The sequence below is a fragment of the Lolium perenne genome, chromosome 4 (genome assembly GCF_019359855.2).
Source record: "Lolium perenne isolate Kyuss_39 chromosome 4, Kyuss_2.0, whole genome shotgun sequence".
Classification (NCBI taxonomy): domain Eukaryota; kingdom Viridiplantae; phylum Streptophyta; class Magnoliopsida; order Poales; family Poaceae; genus Lolium; species Lolium perenne.
In genome coordinates, this window is record NC_067247.2 from 43,092,156 (window position 1) to 43,115,653 (window position 23,498).

Here is a 23,498-nt window from a genome sequence, read left to right on the forward strand (position 1 = left end):
GATACCGATGATCAAACCTCGGACAAGTAAAATATCGCGTGACAAAGAGAATTGGTATCATATGTGAATGGTTCATTCGATCACTAAAGTCATCGTTGAATATGTGGGAGCCATTATGGATCTCCAGATCCCGCTATTGGTTATTGGTCAGAGAGAGTACTCAACAATGTCCACATAGTTCGCGAACCGTAGGGTGACACACTTAAGGTTTGATGTTGAAATGGTAGAACTTGAATATGGAATGGAGTTCGAAGTATTGTTCGAAGTCTCGGATGGGATCCCGGACATCACGAGGAGTTCCGGAATGGTCCGGAGAATAAGATTCATATATAGGAAGTCATTTTATAAGTTTGAAAATGATCCGGTGATTTTACGGAAGGTTCTAGAAGGTTCTAGAAAAGTCCGGAAGGAATCACTAAGGAAGGAGGAGTCCCGGAGGGACTCCACCTCCCCATGGCCGGCCACCCCTAGTGGGGGAGTCCAAGGTGGACTCCACCTAAGGGGGCCGGCCACCCCCCCACATGGAAGGGGGGAATCCCACCTCAAGTGGGAGTCCCACCTTGGGTAGGTTTCCCTACTACATGGAAGGTTCTTGTGTTGGGGTCTTATTCGAAGACTTGTAGTCCAACACTTGGGGATCCACCTATATAATGAGGGGCATAGGGGAGGGGGCCGGCCACCACAAGCCATAGCTTGGCCGCACCCCCTTAGTGGCCGGCCACCCCTCTCCCAAACCCTAGCCGCCCCCCTCTCCTCCACCTCTCCCGCACGCTTAGTGAAGCTCCGCTAGAGTTCTCCATCGCCACCGCCACCACGCCGTCGTGCTGCCGGATTCAAGGAGGAGCTACTACTTCCGCTGCCCGCTGGAATGGGGAGAAGGACGTCGTCTTCATCAACACCGAACGTGTGAACGAGTACGGAGGTGCTGCCCGATTGTGGCACCGTGATCAAGATCTTCTACGCGCTTTTGCAAGCGGCAAGTGATCGTCTACCGCAGCAACAAGAGCCTCATCTTGTAGGCTTTGGAAATCTTCAAGGGTGAGTCTCGATCATCCCCTCGTTGCTCCCGTCTTCTAGATTGCATCTTGGCTTGGATTGCGTTCTCACGGTAGGAAATTTTTTGTTTTTCTATACAACGAATCCCTACAGTGGTATCAGAGCCAGGTCTATGCATAGATGGTTGCACGAGTAGAACACAATGGTTTTGTGGGTGTTGATGCTCTTGTTGTCTTTAGTTTGAGTACTTTGCATCTTTGTGGCATAGTGGGATGAAGCGGCTCGGACTAACTTTACATGACCGCGTTCATGAGACTTGTTCCTCGTTCGACATGCAACTTGTATTGCATAAGAGGCTTTGCGGGTGTCTGTCTCTCCTACTATAGTGAAGATTCAATTTACTCTTCTATTGACAACACTAGTATCACCGTTGTGGTTCATGTTCGTAGGTAGATTAGATCTCTCTCGAAAACCCTAAACCACGTAAAATATGCAAACCAAATTAGAGACGTCTAACTTGTTTTTGCAGGGGTTTGGTGATGTGATATGGCCATAATGTGATGATGAATATGTATGAGATGATCATTATTGTATTGTGGCAACCGGCAGGAGCCTTATGGTTGTCTTTAAATTTCATGTTGAGTAGTATTTCAAAGTAGTTGTAATACTTGCTACATGAGGTGAACAACCATGAAGACGGCGCCATGGACCTTGACGCTACGCCGGCGATGATGGAGATCATGCCCGTTGATGATGAAGATCATGTTCGTGCTTTGGAGATGAAGATCGAAGGCGCAAAGACTAAAGGGCCATATCATATCACATATGAATTGCATGTGATGTTAATCCTTTATGCATTTTATTTTGCTTAGATCGCGACGGTAGCATTATAAGATGATCCCTCACATTAATATCAAGATAATAAAGTGTTCTTCCCTCGTATGCACCGTTGATATAGTTCGTCATTTCGAAGCATCTCGTGATGATCGGATGTGATAGACTCAACGTTCACGTACAACGGGTGTAAGCCATGTTGCACACGCGGAATACTTGGGTTTGCTTGACGAGCCTAGCATGTACAGACATGGCCTCGGGACAACGGAAACCGAAAGGTTGAACATGAGTCATATGGATGATATGATCAACATGTTGATGTTCACCATTGAAGCTACATCATCTCACGTGATGATCGGTTTTGGTGTAGTGGATTTGGATCGTGTACCACTTAACAACTATGAGGGATGTTGTATTAAGTGGGAGTTCATTAGTAATTAGATTAAAACATGAACTAATTATCATAAACATAGTCTGAGTAGTATTTTGAATTAATTTGTAGTATTGGCATCCGTTTTTCTACCAAGCGCTAGTCTTGTTATTGAGATAGAAATACTGTTAAAATCAGACAATAAACTTTACGGACTGGTACCGTATTGTTAATGAATCAAGAAATGATTAAGTCCTATTGCAAATTTTTAGTAAACCTCACATTGTTGATTCAAAGAACTATAGTTTCAATTAGTACCTAAAGTTATCTTGTCTCCGTGAAACTTGAAGTTCAAATCTGTTTGAAAAGTAAGGAGCTGAAAATTTAGTTTTCAGAAATAATCAAGGTATGAGATACATGTGATATCTAAGACCTTATTGCAAGATGATAGAATATAATTTGGTGAGACTACATAAACTCATAAGTTTTATGGGAATGAACGAAGGTTGAAGACGCAAGGCGTCCCAATCCTCCAACTATTGGGGCACTAATGATATTTGCATATCCATGAAGTGATCGTCCTTAGTATGCACCGTTGTTAAGACTCGTCGTTTTAAAGCATCTCGTGATGATCGGGTGTTATAAATTCTACGTGTGCATACAACGGGTGCAAGTCAGATTTGCACTTGTGAATACTAAGGTCTCAGAAAGTCGTCATGAATTGATGGATAAAATTATGAGTGAAATTGTTCATCGTATTACAAAGTTACTAATAGTGAAATCTAGAACACTTGTCATATGATGATCGACTTCAAAGTAAGAACCTCAAGGTTATTGGTATTTGACCAACAAACCTAGAAGTTATTAAAGATGAAGTGTTTTCTGAATAATGAGGAAAGCTAAAAGAGAAATTACAAAATATATTTTGGCAGAAAGAAAATAAAAGACTAGAAAGTCTAGCTCAGGTGTATATAAATGATATACATGTTATGGATATATAAATTTCATGTTGAGTAGTATTTCAAAGTAGTTGTAATAGTTGCTACATGGAGGACAATCATGAAGACGGCGCCATTGACCTTGACGCTACGCCGACGATGATGGAGATCATGCCCGAAGATGATGGAGATCATGTCCGTGCTTTGGAGATGAAGATCAAAGGCGCAAAGACAAAAGGGCCATATCATATCACATATGAACTGCATGTGATGTTAATCCTTTTATGCATCTTATTTTGCTTAGATCGCGACGGTAGCATTATAAGATGATCCCTCACTAAAATCTCAAGATAATAAAGTGTTCATCCTTAGTAGCACCGTTGCCAAGACTTGTCGTTTCGAAGCATCTCGTGATGATCGGATGTGATAGAATCAACAAGTGCATACAACGGGTGCAAGACAGTTTTGCACATGCGGATACTAAGGTGGCCTTGACGAGCCTAGCATGTACAGACATGGTCTCGGAACACGTGATACCGAAAGGTAGAGCATGAATCATATGGTTGATATGATGAACACTTTGAGTGTTCGCCATTGAAATTACACCTTGTCTCGTGATGATCGGACTTAGGTGTGGTGGATTTGGTTCGTGTGATCACTAAGACAATGCGAGGGATATTGTTTTGAGTGGGAGTTCACCTAGATTTTTAATTATGTTGAATTAAAATTTGAACTCAATTTGTCATAAACTTAGTCTAAACTTTTGCAAATATATGTTGTAGAGATGGCGTCCCCAATCAATTTTAACCAGTTCCTAGAGAAAGAAAAGCTTAAGAGCAACGGTAGCAACTTCACCGACTGATTCCGTCATGTGAGGATCTTCCTCTCTGGCGGAAATCTGCAATTTGTGCTTGATGCACCGCTAGGTGACCCTCCTGCAGAAACTGAAACCGATGAAGTAAAAGTTGTTTACGCGACTTGGAAAACTCGGTACTCTCAAGTTCAGTGTGCCATCCTGTGCAGTCTGGAATCCGATCTTCAAAAACGTTTTGAGCACCACGATCCTCATGAGTTGGTCAATGAGCTGAAAGCTATATTTGAGACTCATGCAGCCGTGGAATGCTATGAAGCATCGAAACATTTCTTCAGCTGTATGATGGAAGAAGGCAGCTCCGTTAGTGAGCACATGCTCGCCATGACCGGGCATGCGAAGAAACTCAGTGACTTGGGAATAGTGATTCCTAATAGACTGGGGATTAATCGTGTCCTTCAATCACTGCCACCAAGTTACAAGAACTTTGTGATGAACTACAATATGCAGAACATGAACAAGGAGTTACCTGAACTCTTTGGCATGCTAAAAGCTGCTGAGATTGAGATCAAGAAAGAGCACCAAGTGTTGATGGTCAACAAGACCACCAGTTTCAAGAAACAGGGCAAGTCTAAGGGAAAATTCAAGAAGGGTGGCAAAAAAGCTGCCACGCTTCCTATGAAACCTAAGAACGGCCCTAAGCCTGATGCTGAGTGCTATTACTGCAAGGAGAAGGGACACTGGAAGCGTAATTGCTCCAAGTACCTGGCTGATCTAAAGAGCGGCCTTGTCAAGAAGAAGAAAGAAGGTATATCTGATATACATGTTATAGATGTTTATCTCACTGGTTCTCGTTCTAGTACCTGGGTATTTGATACTGGTTCGGTTGCTCATATTTGTAACTCGAAACAGGAACTAAAGAATAAACGAAGACTACTAAAAGATGAAGTGACGATGCGCGTTGGAAACGGATCCAAAGTCGATGTGATCGCTGTCGGCACACTTCCTCTACATCTACCTTCAGGATTAGTTTTAAGCCTAAATAATTGTTATTTTGTACCCGTGTTGAGCATGAACATTATATCTGGATCTTGTTTAATGCAAGACGGTTATTCATTCAAGTCTGAGAATAATGGTTGTTCTATTTTTATGAATAATATCTTTTATGGTCGAGCACCTGAAAAGAATGGCTTATTTCTGTTAGATCTCGATAGTAGTGATACGCATATACATAACATTGATGCTAAGCGAATTAAATTGAATGATAATTCTACTTATATGTGGCACTGTCGTCTTGGTCTGTAACATCCCAAAATTTTCCTAATTTTGGAATGTTAAATTATTAAATTGAGTTGATTGAATTGTTTGACTTTGATTGGAATTATGAATGAAAAGAGATTTTGATAACTTGTTTGAAATTTTATTTTTCAACCTTGCTTTAAAATATATTTTTTATACGAGTGGATTAACATGACTATCCAAATTGTTTTCATTTTTGTTTCAACCACTTGGTTTCTTCAGTTTGAACTAAAAATAACTACCCAACCATACTGAATGTATGAAGAGAGGGAATAAAATGACTTTCCCAAATTATGTTGGATTAATACTTGATATGCCCGTTTGATTATTAATTGAATTCTTGGATCTTTCCAAATATTTTCCAATGTTCCACGAGAGGAAATAATATGACATTTCCAATTAAAAATAAAGTTTTGGAGAAGCTTCTGTTCGGTGTTATTTGGATCTAAGTAACATTCTGTATTTTGGAAAAATCAAAGAGAGATGATAATATGACTTCATCATGATTAATGTTGGATTTACTTTATATTTTAAATCTCATTTAAAAATGAATTATTTTGTATTTCGTGTATGTTTGAATTGATTGAGTGATTGAAACTAAAACTCACCTAAATTAGTAAAAAAAAATGCACAAGTAGCTATATAGCCAAAGTGTATAAAATATTTTTGTATATTTTATTTCAGGCGGAAAAGGGATTTCCCTATGCCCAATTTACTTTTCGGTTTTTAAGATTTAATTGAATAGTTATCTCTAGAGTTTTTCCTAAATAAAAAAAAAGAAAAAGAAAAAAAAATGGAAGAGATAGAGCACACGTACGTGAACTGAACGGCCAGGCCAACCACGACCAGATACACGAGCGACCGTGCACATCGCTCCAGGCTCCAGCCAATTGATGGCCTCCCGTTCAAATTTTTTTTTATTACATGGACCCACCTGTCATCATCTTCCTGGAGAGTACGAGTTCATCCTGTAACTAATCAATCCCGGGAAGACATCTTGATTCGGCCGATTTCGTTGCCCCTACTCCACGAAAACCCCTCTATATAATCCCCCGCAGCAACCTCTGCGAACTGGAGCCGACGTTCGAGGACCTCCGTGCCTCCCCTTTTCTCTCTAACCTTTCTAGATCGTCGACCGCATCCTTCTCACATCTTTTTCCCTGCAGAACCACGAAAACAAGCGGCCGGGAACGCCGGAGCTTCGCCGGAGACGGAGGAATTCAGCCACGAACCACCGTCGTTCGGGACTAGAAGAACTGCTGACGAAGACGGGAAGAGATCGTATCGTCGAGCCGCACCTCGCCATCACGTTCGTAGAGCCCGGAGGCCAGGTCGCCAACCACGTCCGACCGCCGTGTCCGTCTTCTTCGTCGTCCACCACCGGTAACGCCACGGCCCTTCCAGCTCAAAGCAGCGATTGTGTTTTATAACTAATCTGGAATCAACCTATCATACCGTGCCACGTTTCCATTAGTTTTTATTTTCTGCTCGCGCTTGTAGTTTTTTTTTTTGAACAGGGGAACGGCCCCGAAGGACCGACAGCTTCAACTATATTCAGCAGTGGAGGTACAAATTACATGTAGGGCCATACAGAAAATAAGAAATACGCACAAACCCTTACATTTAGCACAAAGGACCTTAGATGAAACAACAAAAAAGCGATCAAGTCCCGCTCCAACTCCAACGTCATTGGGCTCGACGCAGTCAACCTCAACGTCGCCGGGGACGAAGCCACTTGGGACGAGGAGGCGGGAGCGAACTGCACCGAAGCCAAAGGGCCTCCGAAGTGGCATAACAGCCTGGAGGTTGATGAAGACCTTCGTACGCCGGCCGGAGATCACCGTCACCGACGCGATGAGGCTGGAGGGGTCGCCTTTCGACCATAAGCGACGACAGCGAAGAAGACGCCGTCGTAATGAACCTCCAAAGAGAAGCAGCACTGCTCCCCTGTGGCAGAATCGACCACCAGCAGCCAGAGGCATCAAGGGTATCACTTCCCTCGCCTCCACGACGAGCAAAAGCGAGCACACCGGATCCCCGACCACCGCCGCCAAACCTGCCAAAACGGACCTTATTTACGGAGATACCGGAAAGGATCACCTTCCCCGCCTCCAGCTCCGACCGATGGAGCTCGACAGGAAGAGGATGAGCCGCCGGGGCGCACCAGATCTGGCCCAGGAGACCTGGAGCTCTACTCCAACACAGCACAAGGCCGAAAAGCACAAAAACTGGGGGAAAACCTACAGCTAATATGCACAAGGGCTTCCGGCGCCTCTCCTCTGCCATCTCCGGCCGGACGCGCCGTCGGGGAGGCTCGGGATCAGCCCGGCCACTCACGGGAGACTCTCAAGGGGAGAAAGAAAGGAGACCCGGGGGAGAAAGAGAGACAAAGAGAGAGAGCCTCGCGCTTGTAGTTGATCGATTGATCAGATTCTGGTTGAACGTGCTAGCTCATGTCAGATTTCTAAAATTCATAACTATAAATCTAGAGCTCCGATTTAGTCAATTCTTTTTGCGTTGGTTTCCTAATTAAATTCTCTATCCACTGGTACTAGATTTTCTAATTATAGATTTGTTTGAATCTGCAAGTAAAATCTGTTTTCAAATATCGTTTTGGCTACTTTATAAATCTGTGAGTTTCATTTGAATTAAATTCGTTGCGTTAGTTTTTATTTTATTTTACCAATTAAGTTGAGATCGAATCGGATCACTTCGCGCAACATTGGAGCTGCGGCCGCCATGACGTCAACCAAAGCATGAAGACTTCACAGACAGGAGCATCTGGAGTCGTCAATGTAGATTCAATGGAGCACGTTCAATCGCGACAAGTTCTAAATCTCGAAAAAGTAAATCTTTGGAAAATTATAAATAAATAACCGTAACTATGTTTTGGTCGATTCTTTTTGCGTTAGTTTTATAATTTTAATATCTACACTTTGGCGTTACAATTTTGAACTTGTGAGTAATTAATCTGCATGGTTAAATTTTGGAAGTCTTAACCTTAATTTGAACATTGAGTTATATAAATCATATTAAATTAATTCCTTTTGCAAATTGATCCTTATGAACATATCTAAACTTTGGACCAACAATAACTACTGTAACACGAAATAAATATGTAATTTAATATTTTTTTGCATTTTCCTTTATTTTACATGATTATGTGTTTTGTTGGCTCTTTATTTGCAATGGTTGTTTATTGCGTGTAATTTTTCTATGCGTTAGATTTATTCGGAGTGCGAGAGAAAGTTCACAACGAAGAAATCATCATCAAATATTACTAAGGCAAGTTACACCTTTGTTCAAATTTTTGTCCCAAGTTTTCTATGCATGTCTTTTTCCTTCAAATGATTAGTATGCATATGTAGGATGTTTTGGTAGATTTTACATGGTAAATATTTTACAAGTTCGCGTGCTATTTTGTAGATTGCCATGAGTAGAAGTATTACTTAGTAATATTTCCACTTGATATCATGGCCATAGGAATCCCTAAATTTTTCTAAGTGCTATGCTTATGCTACGTAAATATCAAAAGGGGTTCGAAACAAGAAAATTTTCTAAGTACTTGAGCTCTGTTTATGAGCGCAACTTTTCTCCCAAAATCCTCCTCCAAAATAAAATTAAGTTTTCTTCTGGGCGGAATGGTTTTGACGGGACAACGAGTGTGGAGATTGGTGGAGGACTGCCGCCCAGGATCAAAGAAGTCTGCCATGTTCCAGATGTCAGAAGCTTCCAGTGCAACCACAATACAATATGGGCTCTGTCTTGGCTAAGTACTTAGTGGGAAACCTCACCTGGGTACCGCCATTGGGAGGTATTTTGGGCACGGGCGGATCCGGAAGGTGGAGGGGCTACTAAGGAAAAGCTTCGTCGTGACCTCGTCCTGGCCTTAATGAAGATGAAGAATTTTGGCAAAAGGGCTTGGTTGTGAATTGTGGGTAAAGAGCGCAACCTCTCGAGAGTGTTAACCTGATCGATCAGCCGTGTCCACGGTAACAGGACAAATTTGAGCATCTGAAGGATGGAGCCTCTGAATGATTTCCTCTCTCTTTTTCAAAGGAATTTTCAAAACCCTATGGCGTGTGTAATATCGTTCATAGGTGGGTTTTGGGGCCTTGGTGTGTAATATCCAAGTGCTCGGGACTTGGTGTGTCATATCCAAGTGTTAGGTTGATTTGGACACTTGGTGTGTAATATCCATGTGCTCCACTCGACCAATATTATCTATCAAAATTTTGCAAAGTAGGGTAAAAGATTTTCTCTATTTAACTTTGTAAAAATTGGCTTTACGCAAATAAAACTCAAGCCTTCTCTTGTCTGCCTTGCATGTAGATATAGGCATTTTCTCTTCTTGGTGTAATTTGCCATACATTCAAAGTATTGACCACTCTCGTGGCTGCAACCTTTCATGTTGCAGGTTAATCGACGACTTGTGAGAATGCGTAGGTCGCGAGTCTACACTCAACCAGCCTGTGGCATTGATGGGACTCCCAAGATGTTATTTCGTTTTCGTTGTGTTGAGCTAGCCTTTGGCTATGCAAGTTGTAATTATTTGTACTCTGGATTATTCGAATCGTGTAATAAAGACTTGTGTTTTACATGATTATTCATCGACTGTGAGTGCTAGCTAATGATCCAGGGACTAGCATGTTTAATCACAGGGACTTTGGATCCTACCAGATCCGGGGTCGTTACAGATGGTATCAGAGCACATGTTGACTGTAGGGCGTGACCTTAGCCATGGAAAACCTTAGGACTAATAATTTCTAAGTAATTTATGAAATACTCTAGTACTACTCATCTTCTATCTTGAGAGTATGAACATTTTCTAATCTCTTCTCTTTTCAAAAGTAATAGTTGATCCATACCCACTTCAAGAGAATTCTCAAGATGATATCGTACACTAAGTCAGAACTACAATGTTCCCGCTAACGATGCTTCAATGATAGTCTACTCAATACTTCGAAGACCTTGAAGTACTATGAAGGTTCAAAAGACTAGAAGACTACAAAGACACTTCTCAAGACTATGAAGACTATGAAGATTTCAAGTTCCCTATTAGGAACCAAACCTAGATAGACTCCGCTACAACGTTAGAAGCGATAAAATGTGAGTTGTCATTTTTTTATTTTGTTGACAACAACAAAAAAAATCAAAATAAAGTTTTTTATTGGGGTATCCATGTATCTTTCTCTCTTCTAAGTCTATTCTTCCCTATCTTAAACCCTTTGAGGCCGAAATGGAGAAGGACTATAAAACAACAGACACAAAGAAAATGATCTTCTATGCTATTTAAAATCCGGAGAAGAGCATTCAACATGGTGTCCTAAGCAGCAAGCATTTGAAGTCCAACAAGAAGCAATCATCACATCAAGGTGGTTAACCTCACCCCTTCATCCATGTGTAAAGACAAGACGACGACATGAAGACATCCTAAAAATAGGAGCTTTGAAGATGTCTAGAAGATAGAGCTACCAACAAAGACGAGGTTGCATACTGAAACCATAGAATTTTTGCAACACCGAGGAAGACTCTTCTAAGGGTGGTAGCACCCTAGTTTCTCCCCAAACCCTTTCTTTCTTTCTAGCCTTCTCGAATCTCGAGGACGAGATTCCTTTTAAGGGTGGTAGTCTGTAACATCCCAAAATTTTCCTAATTTTGGAATGTTAAATTATTAAATTGAGTTGATTGAATTGTTTGACTTTGATTGGAATTATGAATGAAAAGAGATTTTGATAACTTGTTTGAAATTTTATTTTTCAACCTTGCTTTAAAATATATTTTTTATACGAGTGGATTAACATGACTATCCAAATTGTTTTCATTTTTGTTTCAACCACTTGGTTTCTTCAGTTTGAACTAAAAATAACTACCCAACCATACTGAATGTATGAAGAGAGGGAATAAAATGACTTTCCCAAATTATGTTGGATTAATACTTGATATGCCTGTTTGATTATTAATTGAATTCTTGGATCTTTCCAAATATTTTCCAATGTTCCACGAGAGGAAATAATATGACATTTCCAATTAAAAATAAAGTTTTGGAGAAGCTTCTGTTCGGTGTTATTTGGATCTAAGTAACATTCTGTATTTTGGAAAAATCAAAGAGAGATGATAATATGACTTCATCATGATTAATGTTGGATTTACTTTATATTTTAAATCTCATTTAAAAATGAATTATTTTGTATTTCGTGTATGTTTGAATTGATTGAGTGATTGAAACTAAAACTCACCTAAATTAGTAAAAAAAAATGCACAAGTAGCTATATAGCCAAAGTGTATAAAATATTTTTGTATATTTTATTTCAGGCGGAAAAGGGATTTCCCTATGCCCAATTTACTTTTCGGTTTTTAAGATTTAATTGAATAGTTATCTCTAGAGTTTTTCCTAAATAAAAAAAAAGAAAAGGAAAAAAAAATGGAAGAGATAGAGCACACGTACGTGAACTGAACGGCCAGGCCAACCACGACCAGATACACGAGCGACCGTGCACATCGCTCCAGGCTCCAGCCAATTGATGGCCTCCCGTTCAAATTTTTTTTTATTACATGGACCCACCTGTCATCATCTTCCTGGAGAGTACGAGTTCATCCTGTAACTAATCAATCCCGGGAAGACATCTTGATTCGGCCGATTTCGTTGCCCCTACTCCACGAAAACCCCTCTATATAATCCCCCGCAGCAACCTCTCTCGCTTTTTGAAAAAGCACAAACTCTAAACCACCCGAGAGCTCAAACCGATCTCGCCGGAGTTCCGCCGCTGCGAACTGGAGCCGACGTTCGAGGACCTCCGTGCCTCCCCTTTTCTCTCTAACCTTTCTAGATCGTCGACCGCATCCTTCTCACATCTTTTTCCCTCGCGCAGAACCACGAAAACAAGCGGCCGGGAACGCCGGAGCTTCGCCGGAGACGGAGGAATTCAGCCACGAACCACCGTCGTTCGGGACTAGAAGAACTGCTGACGAAGACGGGAAGAGATCGTATCGTCGAGCCGCACCTCGCCATCACGTTCGTAGAGCCCGGAGGCCAGGTCGCCAACCACGTCCGACCGCCGTGTCCGTCTTCTTCGTCGTCCACCACCGGTAACGCCACGGCCCTTCCAGCTCAAAGCAGCGATTGTGTTTTATAACTAATCTGGAATCAACCTATCATACCGTGCCACGTTTCCATTAGTTTTTATTTTCTGCTCGCGCTTGTAGTTGATCGATTGATCAGATTCTGTTTGAACGTGCTAGCTCATGTCAGATTTCTAAAATTCATAACTATAAATCTAGAGCTCCGATTTAGTCAATTCTTTTTGCGTTGGTTTCCTAATTAAATTCTCTATCCACTGGTACTAGATTTTCTAATTATAGATTTGTTTGAATCTGCAAGTAAAATCTGTTTTCAAATATCGTTTTGGCTACTTTATAAATCTGTGAGTTTCATTTGAATTAAATTCGTTGCGTTAGTTTTTATTTTATTTTATCAATTAAGTTGAGATCGAATCGGATCACTTCGCGCAACATTGGAGCTGCGGCCGCCATGACGTCAACCAAAGCATGAAGACTTCACAGACAGGAGCATCTGGAGTCGTCAATGTAGATTCAATGGAGCACGTTCAATCGCGACAAGTTCTAAATCTCGAAAAAGTAAATCTTTGGAAAATTATAAATAAATAACCGTAACTATGTTTTGGTCAATTCTTTTTGCGTTAGTTTTATAATTTTAATATCTACACTTTGGCGTTACAATTTTGAACTTGTGAGTAATTAATCTGCATGGTTAAATTTTGGAAGTCTTAACCTTAATTTGAACATTGAGTTATATAAATCATATTAAATTAATTCCTTTTGCAAATTGATCCTTATGAACATATCTAAACTTTGGACCAACAATAACTACTGTAACACGAAATAAATATGTAATTTAATATTTTTTTGCATTTTCCTTTATTTTACATGATTATGTGTTTTGTTGGCTCTTTATTTGCAATGGTTGTTTATTGCGTGTAATTTTTCTATGCGTTAGATTTATTCGGAGTGCGAGAGAAAGTTCACAACGAAGAAATCATCATCAAATATTACTAAGGCAAGTTACACCTTTGTTCAAATTTTTGTCCCAAGTTTTCTATGCATGTCTTTTTCCTTCAAATGATTAGTATGCATATGTAGGATGTTTTGGTAGATTTTACATGGTAAATATTTTACAAGTTCGCGTGCTATTTTGTAGATTGCCATGAGTAGAAGTATTACTTAGTAATATTTCCACTTGATATCATGGCCATAGGAATCCCTAAATTTTTCTAAGTGCTATGCTTATGCTACGTAAATATCAAAAGGGGTTCGAAACAAGAAAATTTTCTAAGTACTTGAGCTCTGTTTATGAGCGCAACTTTTCTCCCAAAATCCTCCTCCAAAATAAAATTAAGTTTTCTTCTGGGCGGAATGGTTTTGACGGGACAACGAGTGTGGAGATTGGTGGAGGACTGCCGCCCAGGATCAAAGAAGTCTGCCATGTTCCAGATGTCAGAAGCTTCCAGTGCAACCACAATACAATATGGGCTCTGTCTTGGCTAAGTACTTAGTGGGAAACCTCACCTGGGTACCGCCATTGGGAGGTATTTTGGGCACGGGCGGATCCGGAAGGTGGAGGGGCTACTAAGGAAAAGCTTCGTCGTGACCTCGTCCTGGCCTTAATGAAGATGAAGAATTTTGGCAAAAGGGCTTGGTTGTGAATTGTGGGTAAAGAGCGCAACCTCTCGAGAGTGTTAACCTGATCGATCAGCCGTGTCCACGGTAACAGGACAAATTTGAGCATCTGAAGGATGGAGCCTCTGAATGATTTCCTCTCTCTTTTTCAAAGGAATTTTCAAAACCCTATGGCGTGTGTAATATCGTTCATAGGTGGGTTTTGGGGCCTTGGTGTGTAATATCCAAGTGCTCGGGACTTGGTGTGTCATATCCAAGTGTTAGGTTGATTTGGATACTTGGTGTGTAATATCCATGTGCTCCACTCGACCAATATTATCTATCAAAATTTTGCAAAGTAGGGTAAAAGATTTTCTCTATTTAACTTTGTAAAAATTGGCTTTACGCAAATAAAACTCAAGCCTTCTCTTGTCTGCCTTGCATGTAGATATAGGCATTTTCTCTTCTTGGTGTAATTTGCCATACATTCAAAGTATTGACCACTCTCGTGGCTGCAACCTTTCATGTTGCAGGTTAATCGACGACTTGTGAGAATGCGTAGGTCGCGAGTCTACACTCAACCAGCCTGTGGCATTGATGGGACTCCCAAGATGTTATTTCGTTTTCGTTGTGTTGAGCTAGCCTTTGGCTATGCAAGTTGTAATTATTTGTACTCTGGATTATTCGAATCGTGTAATAAAGACTTGTGTTTTACATGATTATTCATCGACTGTGAGTGCTAGCTAATGATCCAGGGACTAGCATGTTTAATCACAGGGACTTTGGATCCTACCAGATCCGGGGTCGTTACATGGTCATTTTGGAGTGAAACGCATGAAGAAACTCCATACTGATGGATTACTTGAATCACTTGACTTTGAGTCACTTGATAGATGCGAAGCATGTCTAATGAGAAAAATGACTAAGACTCCATTTTCTGGTATGATGGAGCGAGCTACTGACTTATTGGAAATCATACATACCGATGTGTGCGGACCAATGAGCGTAGCATCGCGCGGTTGTTATCGTTATGTTCTAACCTTCACAGATGATCTGAGTAGATATGGGAATATCTATTTCATGAAACATAAATCCGAAACTTTCGAGAAGTTTAAGGAATTCCAAAGTGAAGTAGAAAATCAACGTAACAAGAAGATTAAATTTCTACGATCTGATCGCGGAGGTGAATATCTGAGTTATGAGTTTGGCATGCATTTAAAGAAATGCGGAATACTTTCTCAATTGACACCACCAGGAACACCACAACGAAACGGTGTGTCCGAACGTCGTAATCGAACTCTCTTAGATATGGTTCGTTCTATGATGTCTCTTACTGATTTGTCGTTATCATTTTGGAGTTATGCATTAGAGACAGTCGCATTCACTTTAAATAGAGCACCATCAAAATCCGTAGAAACGACACCGTATGAATTATGGTTTAATAAGAAACCTAAGCTGTCGTTCCTTAAAGTTTGGGGTTGCGAAGCCTATGTAAAGAAGTTACAACCGGACAAGCTAGAACCCAAAGCGGAGAAATGCGTCTTCATAGGATACCCTAAGGAAACTATAGGGTACACTTTCTATCACAAATCCGAAGGCAAAATCTTTGTTGCTAAGAACGGAACCTTTCCTGAGAAAGAATTTCTCACTAAAGAAGTGACTGGAAGAAAAGTAGAACTCGATGAGATTGATGAATCCATACTCATTGATCAGAGTAGCGCAGTACCGCAAGTTGTACCTGTACCGCCTACACCGGCAACAGAGGAAGCTAATGATAATGATCATGAAAACTTCGAACGAGGAAACTACTGAACCTCGCAGATCGACAAGGGAACGTGCCACTCCTGATTGGTATGATCCTTGTCTAAATGTCATGATTGTGGATAACAATGATGAGGACCCTGCGACGTATGAAGAAGCAATGATGAGCCCAGATTCCAACAAATGGCAAGAAGCCATGAAATCCGAAATGGGATCCATGTATGATAACAAAGTGTGGACTTTGGTAGACTTACCTGATAGCCGCAAGGCTGTCGAGAATAAATGGATCTTCAAGAGAAAAACAGATGCTGATGGTAATATTACTGTCTATAAAGCACGACTTGTCGCAAAGGGTTTCCGACAAATTCAAGGAGTTGACTACGATGAGACTTTCTCACCTGCAGCGAAGCTAAAATCTGTGAGAATTTTGTTAGCAATAGCTGCATTTTTCGATTATGAGATTTGGCAGATGGATGTCAAAACGGCGTTCCTAAATGGAGACATTGAGGAAGAGTTGTATATGGTACAACCCAAAGGTTTTGTCGATCCTAAAAATGCTGACAAAGTATGCAAACTTCAGCGTTCAATCTATGGACCGAAGCAAGCATCAAGAAGTTGGAACCGACGCTTTGATAAGGTGATCAAAGACTTCGGGTTTATACAGTGTCATGGATAGGCCTGTATTTACAAGAAAGTGAGTGGGAGCTCTGTAGCATTCCTGATATTATATGTAGATGACATATTATTGATTGGGAATGATATAGAACTATTAAGCAGTGTAAAAGGTTATTTGAATAATAGTTTTTCAATGAAAGACCTTGGTGAAGCATCGTAAATATTAGGCATCAAGATTTATAGAGATAAATCAAGACGCCTAATAGGGCTATCACAGAGTACATACCTGGACAAGATTCTAAAGAAGTTTAGAATGGACGAAAGTAAGAAAGGGTTCTTACCGATGTTACCAGGCAAGGTCTTGAGTAAGACTCAAGGACCGGCTACGGCAGAAGAAAGAGAAAGGATGAGTAATATCCCCTATGCCTCGGCAGTAGGATCTATCATGTATGCCATGCTATGTACTAGACCGGATATAGCACATGCTGTTAGTTTAACTAGCAGATATCAAAGTGATCCAGGAATGGAACAACTGGACAGCGGTCAAGAATATCCTGAAGTACTTGAAAAGAACTAAGGATATGTTTCTTTGTTATGGAGGTGACCAAGAGCTCGTTGTAAGTGGTTACACCGATGCAAGTTGGAACACTGATCCTGATGACTCTAAGTCACAGTCTGGGTACGTGTTTATATTGAATGGTGTTGCGATGGTGGGCAAGCTCGAAGCGATTGCACGGTGGCGAAGTCTTCAACAGAATCAGAGTACATAGCGGCTTCAGAGGCTTCATCAGAAGCGGTATGGATGAAGAGGTTCATTGTAGAGCTCGGTGTGGTTCCTAGTGCATTGGACCCACTAGTCATTTACTGTGACAACATGGGTTCCATCGCCAATGCACAAGAACCAAGGTCACACAAGAGGCTGAAGCATATCAAGCTGCGTTACCACTCGATTCGCGAGTACATCGAAGATGGAGAAGTAAAGATTTGCAAAGTACACACTGATCTGAATGTAGCAGATCCGTTGACTAAAGCTCTCCCCAGGGCAAAGCATGACCAACACCAGAATGCCATGGGTGTTAGGTATATTACAATGTAATCTAGATTATTGACTCTAGTGCAAGTGGGAGACTGAAGGAGATATGCCCTAGAGGCAATAATAAAGTGGTTATTATATATCTTTATGTTTATGATAAATGTTTATATACCATGCTATAATTGTATTAACCGAAACATTGATACATGTGTGATATGTAAACAACAAAGAGTCGCTAGTATGCCTCTTAACTAGCTTGTTGATTAATGGATGATTAGTTTCATAATCATGAACATTGGATGTTATTAATAACAAGGTTATATCATTGTATGAATGATGTAATGGACACACCCAATTAAGCGTAGCATAAGATCACGTCATTAAGTTATTTGCTATAAGCTTTCGATACATAGTTACCTAGTCCTTATGACCATGAGATCATATAAATCACTTATACCGGAAAGGTACTTTGATTACATCAAACGCCACTGCGTAAATGGGTGGTTATAAAGGTGGGATTAAGTATCCGGAAAGTATGAGTTGAGGCATATGGATCAACAGTGGGATTTGTCCATCCCGATGACGGATAGATATACTCTGGGCCCTCTCGATGGAATGTCGTCTAATGTCTTTCAAGCATATGAATAAGTTCATAAGAGACCACATACCACGGTACGAGTAAAGAGTACTTGTCAGGAGACGAGGTTGAACAAGGTATAGAGTGATACCGATGATCAAACCTCGGACAAGTAAAATATCGCGTGACAAAGGGAATTGGTATCGTATGTGAATGGTTCATTCGATCACTAAAGTCATCGTTGAATATGTGGGAGCCATTATGGATCTCTAGATCCCGCTATTGGTTATTGGTCGGAGTAAGTACTCAACCATGTCCGCATAGTTCGCGAACCGTAGGGTGACACACTTAAAGTTGGATGTTGAAATGGTAGAACTTGAATATGGAATGGAGTTCGAATATTTGTTCGGAGTCCCGGATGAGATCCCGGACATCACGAGGAGTTCCGGAATGGTCCGGAGAATAAGATTCATATATAGGAAGTCATTTTATAAGATTTAAAATGATCCAAAAGGTTCTATGGAAGGTTCTAGAAGGTTCTAGAAAGGTCCGAAAGAAACCACTTTGGAAGGCGGAGTCCCAAAGGGACTCCACCTCCATGGCCGGCCAACCCTAAAGGGGGAGGAGTCCCAAGTGGACTCCCCTAAGGGGGCCGGCCACCCCCCCACATGGAAGGGGGGAATCCCACCCCAAGTGGGATTCCCACCTTGGGTAGGTTTCCCTATCACATGGAAGGTTTTGGGTTCGGGTCTTATTCGGAGACTTGTAGTCCAACACTTGGGGCTTCCACCTATATAGTGAGGGCCAAGGGGAGGGGGCCGGCCACCCCAACAAGCACAAGGTGGCCGCACCACCTCAAGTGGCCGGCGCCCCCCTCTCCCTAAACCCTAGCCGCCCTGCTCCTCCACTTCCCGCACGCTTAGCGAAGCTCCGCCGGGTTTCTCCACCACCACCGACACCACGCCGTCGTGCTGTCGGATTCAAGAGGAGCTACTACTTCCGCTGCCCGCTGGAACGGATAGGTGGACGTCGTCTTCATCAACAACCGAACGTGTGACCGAGTACGGAGGTGCTGCCCGTTCGTGGCGCCGTGATCAAGATCTTCTACGCGCTTTTGCAAGCGGCAAGTGAACGTCTACCTCAGCAACAAGAGCCTCATCTTGTAGGCTTTGGAATCTCTTCAAGGGTGAGACTCGATAATCCCCTCGTTGCTACCGTCTTCTAGATTGCATCTTGGCTTGGATTGCGTGTTCGCGGTAGGAAATTTTTTGTTTTCTATGCAACGAATCCCTTCAGCCCGCACCTAACTGGGCCGGCCCGTACCGCGCGCGGGGTGTGCGGTGTGCGGTACGCGCCGACCTAGTCGGTGTATAGGGGTTGCCGAACTCCACCGGGTACCACTACATAAAAGGGAGACGTCGCGAAGAAAAGGCCGCGTCCCACGAAACGGACGAGGAACTGACGCATGTCACCGCGATGCCCCGTCCCGCGCGAGTACGCATACAAAATCGATCGACCCACCAAAGCTAGCTAGCCAGCTAAGGGCATCTCCAACGGGGCGACCCAAACCGCGCCCGCGCGTCCGGATGGGTCCAACCGGACAAAAACGCGGCCCAGCGCGCGGACCCATCCCTAAAACGGATGGCCGCGGCGTCCGGGACGACCCAAACCCGGCCCAAATCTGGGACGACTTTGCGTGCCCGCGGACGCCGGATGCTGGTCGCTCGCGTCCTCCCCTTGTCCGCCCCTGGCCCGCCTGTCTGTCTCCCAAAACACAAACCCCTCGCACACATCTCCCGCCGCTCCGCCGCCAGCCAAGGACCGGTGATTTGGGAGAGGCGTCGACGCCGGCCACCGTCGTCGAGACGCCGACATAGGTCGCGGCCCCGCGCTGCTTTCGCCACGTCGTAGCAGAGTCCGAGGACGCCGTCGCCGTCGCCGCTGTCCTCCCACCGTCGCGAGACCTCCCGCCGTTCGCAGCTGCGCCGTTGCCGCCGGAGGTGAGCTCTCGTGCACCGTGTTCGCAGACCGCAAGTCGGCCGAGACGGCCATGGCCTGCAGGTCCCTACGGATGCATCGGATGGCCTCCGCGTGCGAGGTGTTCGATGAAATGGTCATACTAAAATTTGTCTCTTTTCATCTGTAGATCATGGTGGACAGCGACGACGACTACTTCTTCAAGAACTTCATCGACACGTCGTCCGACGAGGACTCGGACGACGAATTTTTCACGGATGCTGCACTGATCATCCACGATCACATTGTCTCGCAGATCCCCGTGCACCGGGGGTCCTTGCCGGGGCGCGCCGCCGCCTTGGACCGCAAAAGAGAACGCAGCCACGACTAGCTCTTCACCGATTACTTCCAACCCAAGGCATTGTACACGTCGGCCTTGTTTCGCCGTTGTTTTCGGATGTCCAGACCGTTGTTCCACCGGATAATGGATGGCGTCAAGCTCTACGGCGACTACTTCCACGCGGAAGTGGATGCAATTGGCAAGGTAGGCCTTTCTTCGTACCAGAAATGCACGGCAGCGATTAGGATGCTTGCATATGGCGTTGCCGGTGATTTCATAGATGAGTACACGCGCATGAGTGAGTCTACCAGCTTGGAAGCGATGTACAGGTTCTGCAGAGCTGTGATCGGTGTGTTCGGAGAACAGTACCTCCGGCAACCTAATACAGAGGACACAGCTCGTCTGTTGTCAATCAACGCTTCCAGGAGGTTTCCTGGGATGCTTGGCAGCATAGACTGCATGCACTGGGAGTGGAAGAACTGCCCCTTTGGTTGGCAGGGGGCATGATGGCATGTAACTCACACGTTCGTTGGGAACCCCAAGAGGAAGGTATGATGCGCACAGCAGCAAGTTTTCCCTCAGAAAGAAACCAAGGTTTATCGAACCAGGAGGAGCCAAGAAGCACGTTGAAGGTTGATGGCGGCGGGATGTAGTGCGGCGCAACACCAGGGATTCCGGCGCCAACGTGGAACCTGCACAACACAACCAAAGTACTTTGCCCCAACGAAACAGTGAGGTTGTCAATCTCACCGGCTTGCTGTAACAAAGGATTAACCGTATTGTGTGGAAGATGATTGTTTGCAGAAAACAGTAGAACAAGTATTGCAGTAGATTGTATTTCAGTAAAGAGAATTGGACCGGGGTCCACAGTTCACTAGAGGTGTCTCTCCCATAAGGCAAGCAGCATGTTGGGTGAACAAATTACAGTTGGGCAATTGACAAATAAAGAGAGCATGACCATGCACATACATATCATGATGAGTATAGTGAGATTTAATTGGGCATTACGACAAAGTACATAGACCGCCATCCAACTGCATCTATGCCTAAAAAGTCCACCTTCAGGTTATCATCCGAACCCCCTCCAGTATTAAGTTGCAAAGCAACAGACAATTGCATTAAGTATGGTGCGTAATGTAATCAACAACTACATCCTTAGACATAGCATCAATGTTTTATCCCTAGTGGCAACAGCACAACACAACCTTAGAACTTTCATCACTTGTCCCGGTGTCAATGCGAGGCATGAACCCACTATCGAGCATAAGTACTCCCTCTTGGAGTTACAAGCATCTACTTGGCCAGAGCATCTACTAGTAACGGAAAGCATGCAAGATCATAAACAACACGTAGATATAACTTTGATAATCAACATAACAAGTATTCTCTATTCATCGGATCCCAACAAACGCAACATATAGAATTACAGATAGATGATCTTGATCATGTTAGGCAGCTCACAAGATCCGACAATGATAGCACAATGGGGAGAAGACAACCATCTAGCTACTGCTATGGACCCATAGTCCAGGGGTAGACTACTCACACATCACACCGGAGGCGACCATGGCGGCGTAGAGTCCTCCGGGAGATGATTCCCCTCTCCGGCAGTGCCGGAGGCGATCTCTGGATCCCCGAGATGGGATCGACGTTGGCGGCGTCTACGGAAGGTTTTCCGTATCGTGGCTCTCGTGCGGGGGTTTCGTCACGGAGGCTTTAAGTAGGCGGAAGGGCAAGTCGGAGGCGGCACGGGGGCCCAAACCATAGGCGGCGCGGCCGAGGGGTGGGGGCCGCGCCGCCTAGGGTTTGGCCACCACTGTGGCCCCGCTTCGTTCGTCTTCGGTCTTACGGAAGCTTCGTGGAAAAATAGGCCCCAGGCTTTGATTTCGTCCAATTCCGAGAATATTTCCTTACTAGGATTTCTGAAACCAAAAACAGCAGAAACGACAAGCGGCACTTCGGCATCTTGTTAATAGGTTAGTTCCGAGAAAATGCACGAATATGACATAAAGTGTGCATAAAACATGTAGATAACATCAATAATGTGGCATGGAACATAAGAAATTATCGATACGTCGGAGACGTATCAGCATCCCCAAGCTTAGTTCTGCTCATCCCGAGCGGGTAAAGCGATAACACGAGATAATTTTACGGAGTGACATGCCATCATAATCTTGATCATACTATTTGTAAAGCATATGTAGTGAATGCAGCTATCAAAACAATGTATATGACATGAGTAAACAAGTGAATCATAAAGCAAAGACTTTTCATGAATAGCACTTCAAGACAAGCATCAATAAGTCTTACATAAGAGTTAACTCATAAAGCAATAATTCAAAGTAAAGGCATTGAAGCAACACAAAAGAAGATTAAGTTTCAGCGGTTGCTTTCAACTTGTAACATGTATATCTCATGGATATTGTCAACGTAGAGTAATATAATAAGTGCAATAAGCAAGTATGTAGGAATCAATGCACAGTTCACACAAGTGTTTGCTTCTTGAGGTGGAGAGAAATAGGTGAACTGACTCATCATTGAAAGTAAAAGAATGGTCCTCCATAGAGGAAAAGCATCGATTGCTATATTTGTGCTAGAGCTTTGATTTTGAAAACATGAAACAATTTTGTCAACGGTAGTAATAAAGCATATGCATCATGTAAATTATATCTTATAAGTTGCAAGCCTCATGCATAGTGTACTAATAGTGCCCGCACCTTGTCCTAATTAGCTTGGACTACCGGATCATCACAATGCACTGTTTTAACCAAGTGTCACAAAGGGGTACCTCTATGCCGCTTGTACAAAGGTCTAAGGAGAAAGCTCGCATTGGATTTCTCGCTATTGATTATTCTTCAACTTAGACATCCATACCGGGACAACATAGACAACAGATAATGGACTCCTCTTTTATGCATAAGCATATAACAACAATTAATAATTTTCTCATTTGAGATTTGAGGATTGTTGTCCAAAACTGAAACTTCCACCATGGATCATGGCTTTAGTTAGCGGCCCAATGTTCTTCTCTAACATATGCATGCTTAACCATAAGGTGGTAGATCTCTCTTACTTCAGACAAGACGGACATGCATAGCAACTCACATGAAATTCAACAATGAATAGTTGATGGCGTCCCCAGTGAACATGGTTATCGCACAACAAGCAACTTAATAAGAGATAAAGTGCATAATTACATATTTAATACCACAATAGTTTTTAAGCTATTTGTCCCATGAGCTATATATTGCAAAGGTGAATGATGGAATTTTAAAGGTAGCACTCAAGCAAT

General features: G+C 42.9%; 2 long non-coding RNA genes across 2 annotated transcripts; both read left to right on the forward strand.

The window, feature by feature from the left end:
• The first annotated feature begins 6,317 nt into the window (after positions 1–6,317).
• On the forward strand, positions 6,318–9,854 carry LOC139830461 (uncharacterized). The gene is made up of 3 exons (XR_011742447.1): positions 6,318–6,631; positions 8,474–8,533; positions 9,666–9,854. It is a non-coding gene; the product is annotated as an uncharacterized lncRNA (long non-coding RNA).
• Positions 9,855–11,804: 1,950 nt separating this feature from the next.
• Positions 11,805–14,646, forward strand: LOC139830462 (uncharacterized). Its single transcript, XR_011742448.1, has 3 exons — positions 11,805–12,337; positions 13,266–13,325; positions 14,458–14,646. It is a non-coding gene; the product is annotated as an uncharacterized lncRNA (long non-coding RNA).
• Positions 14,647–23,498: the final 8,852 nt, after the last annotated feature.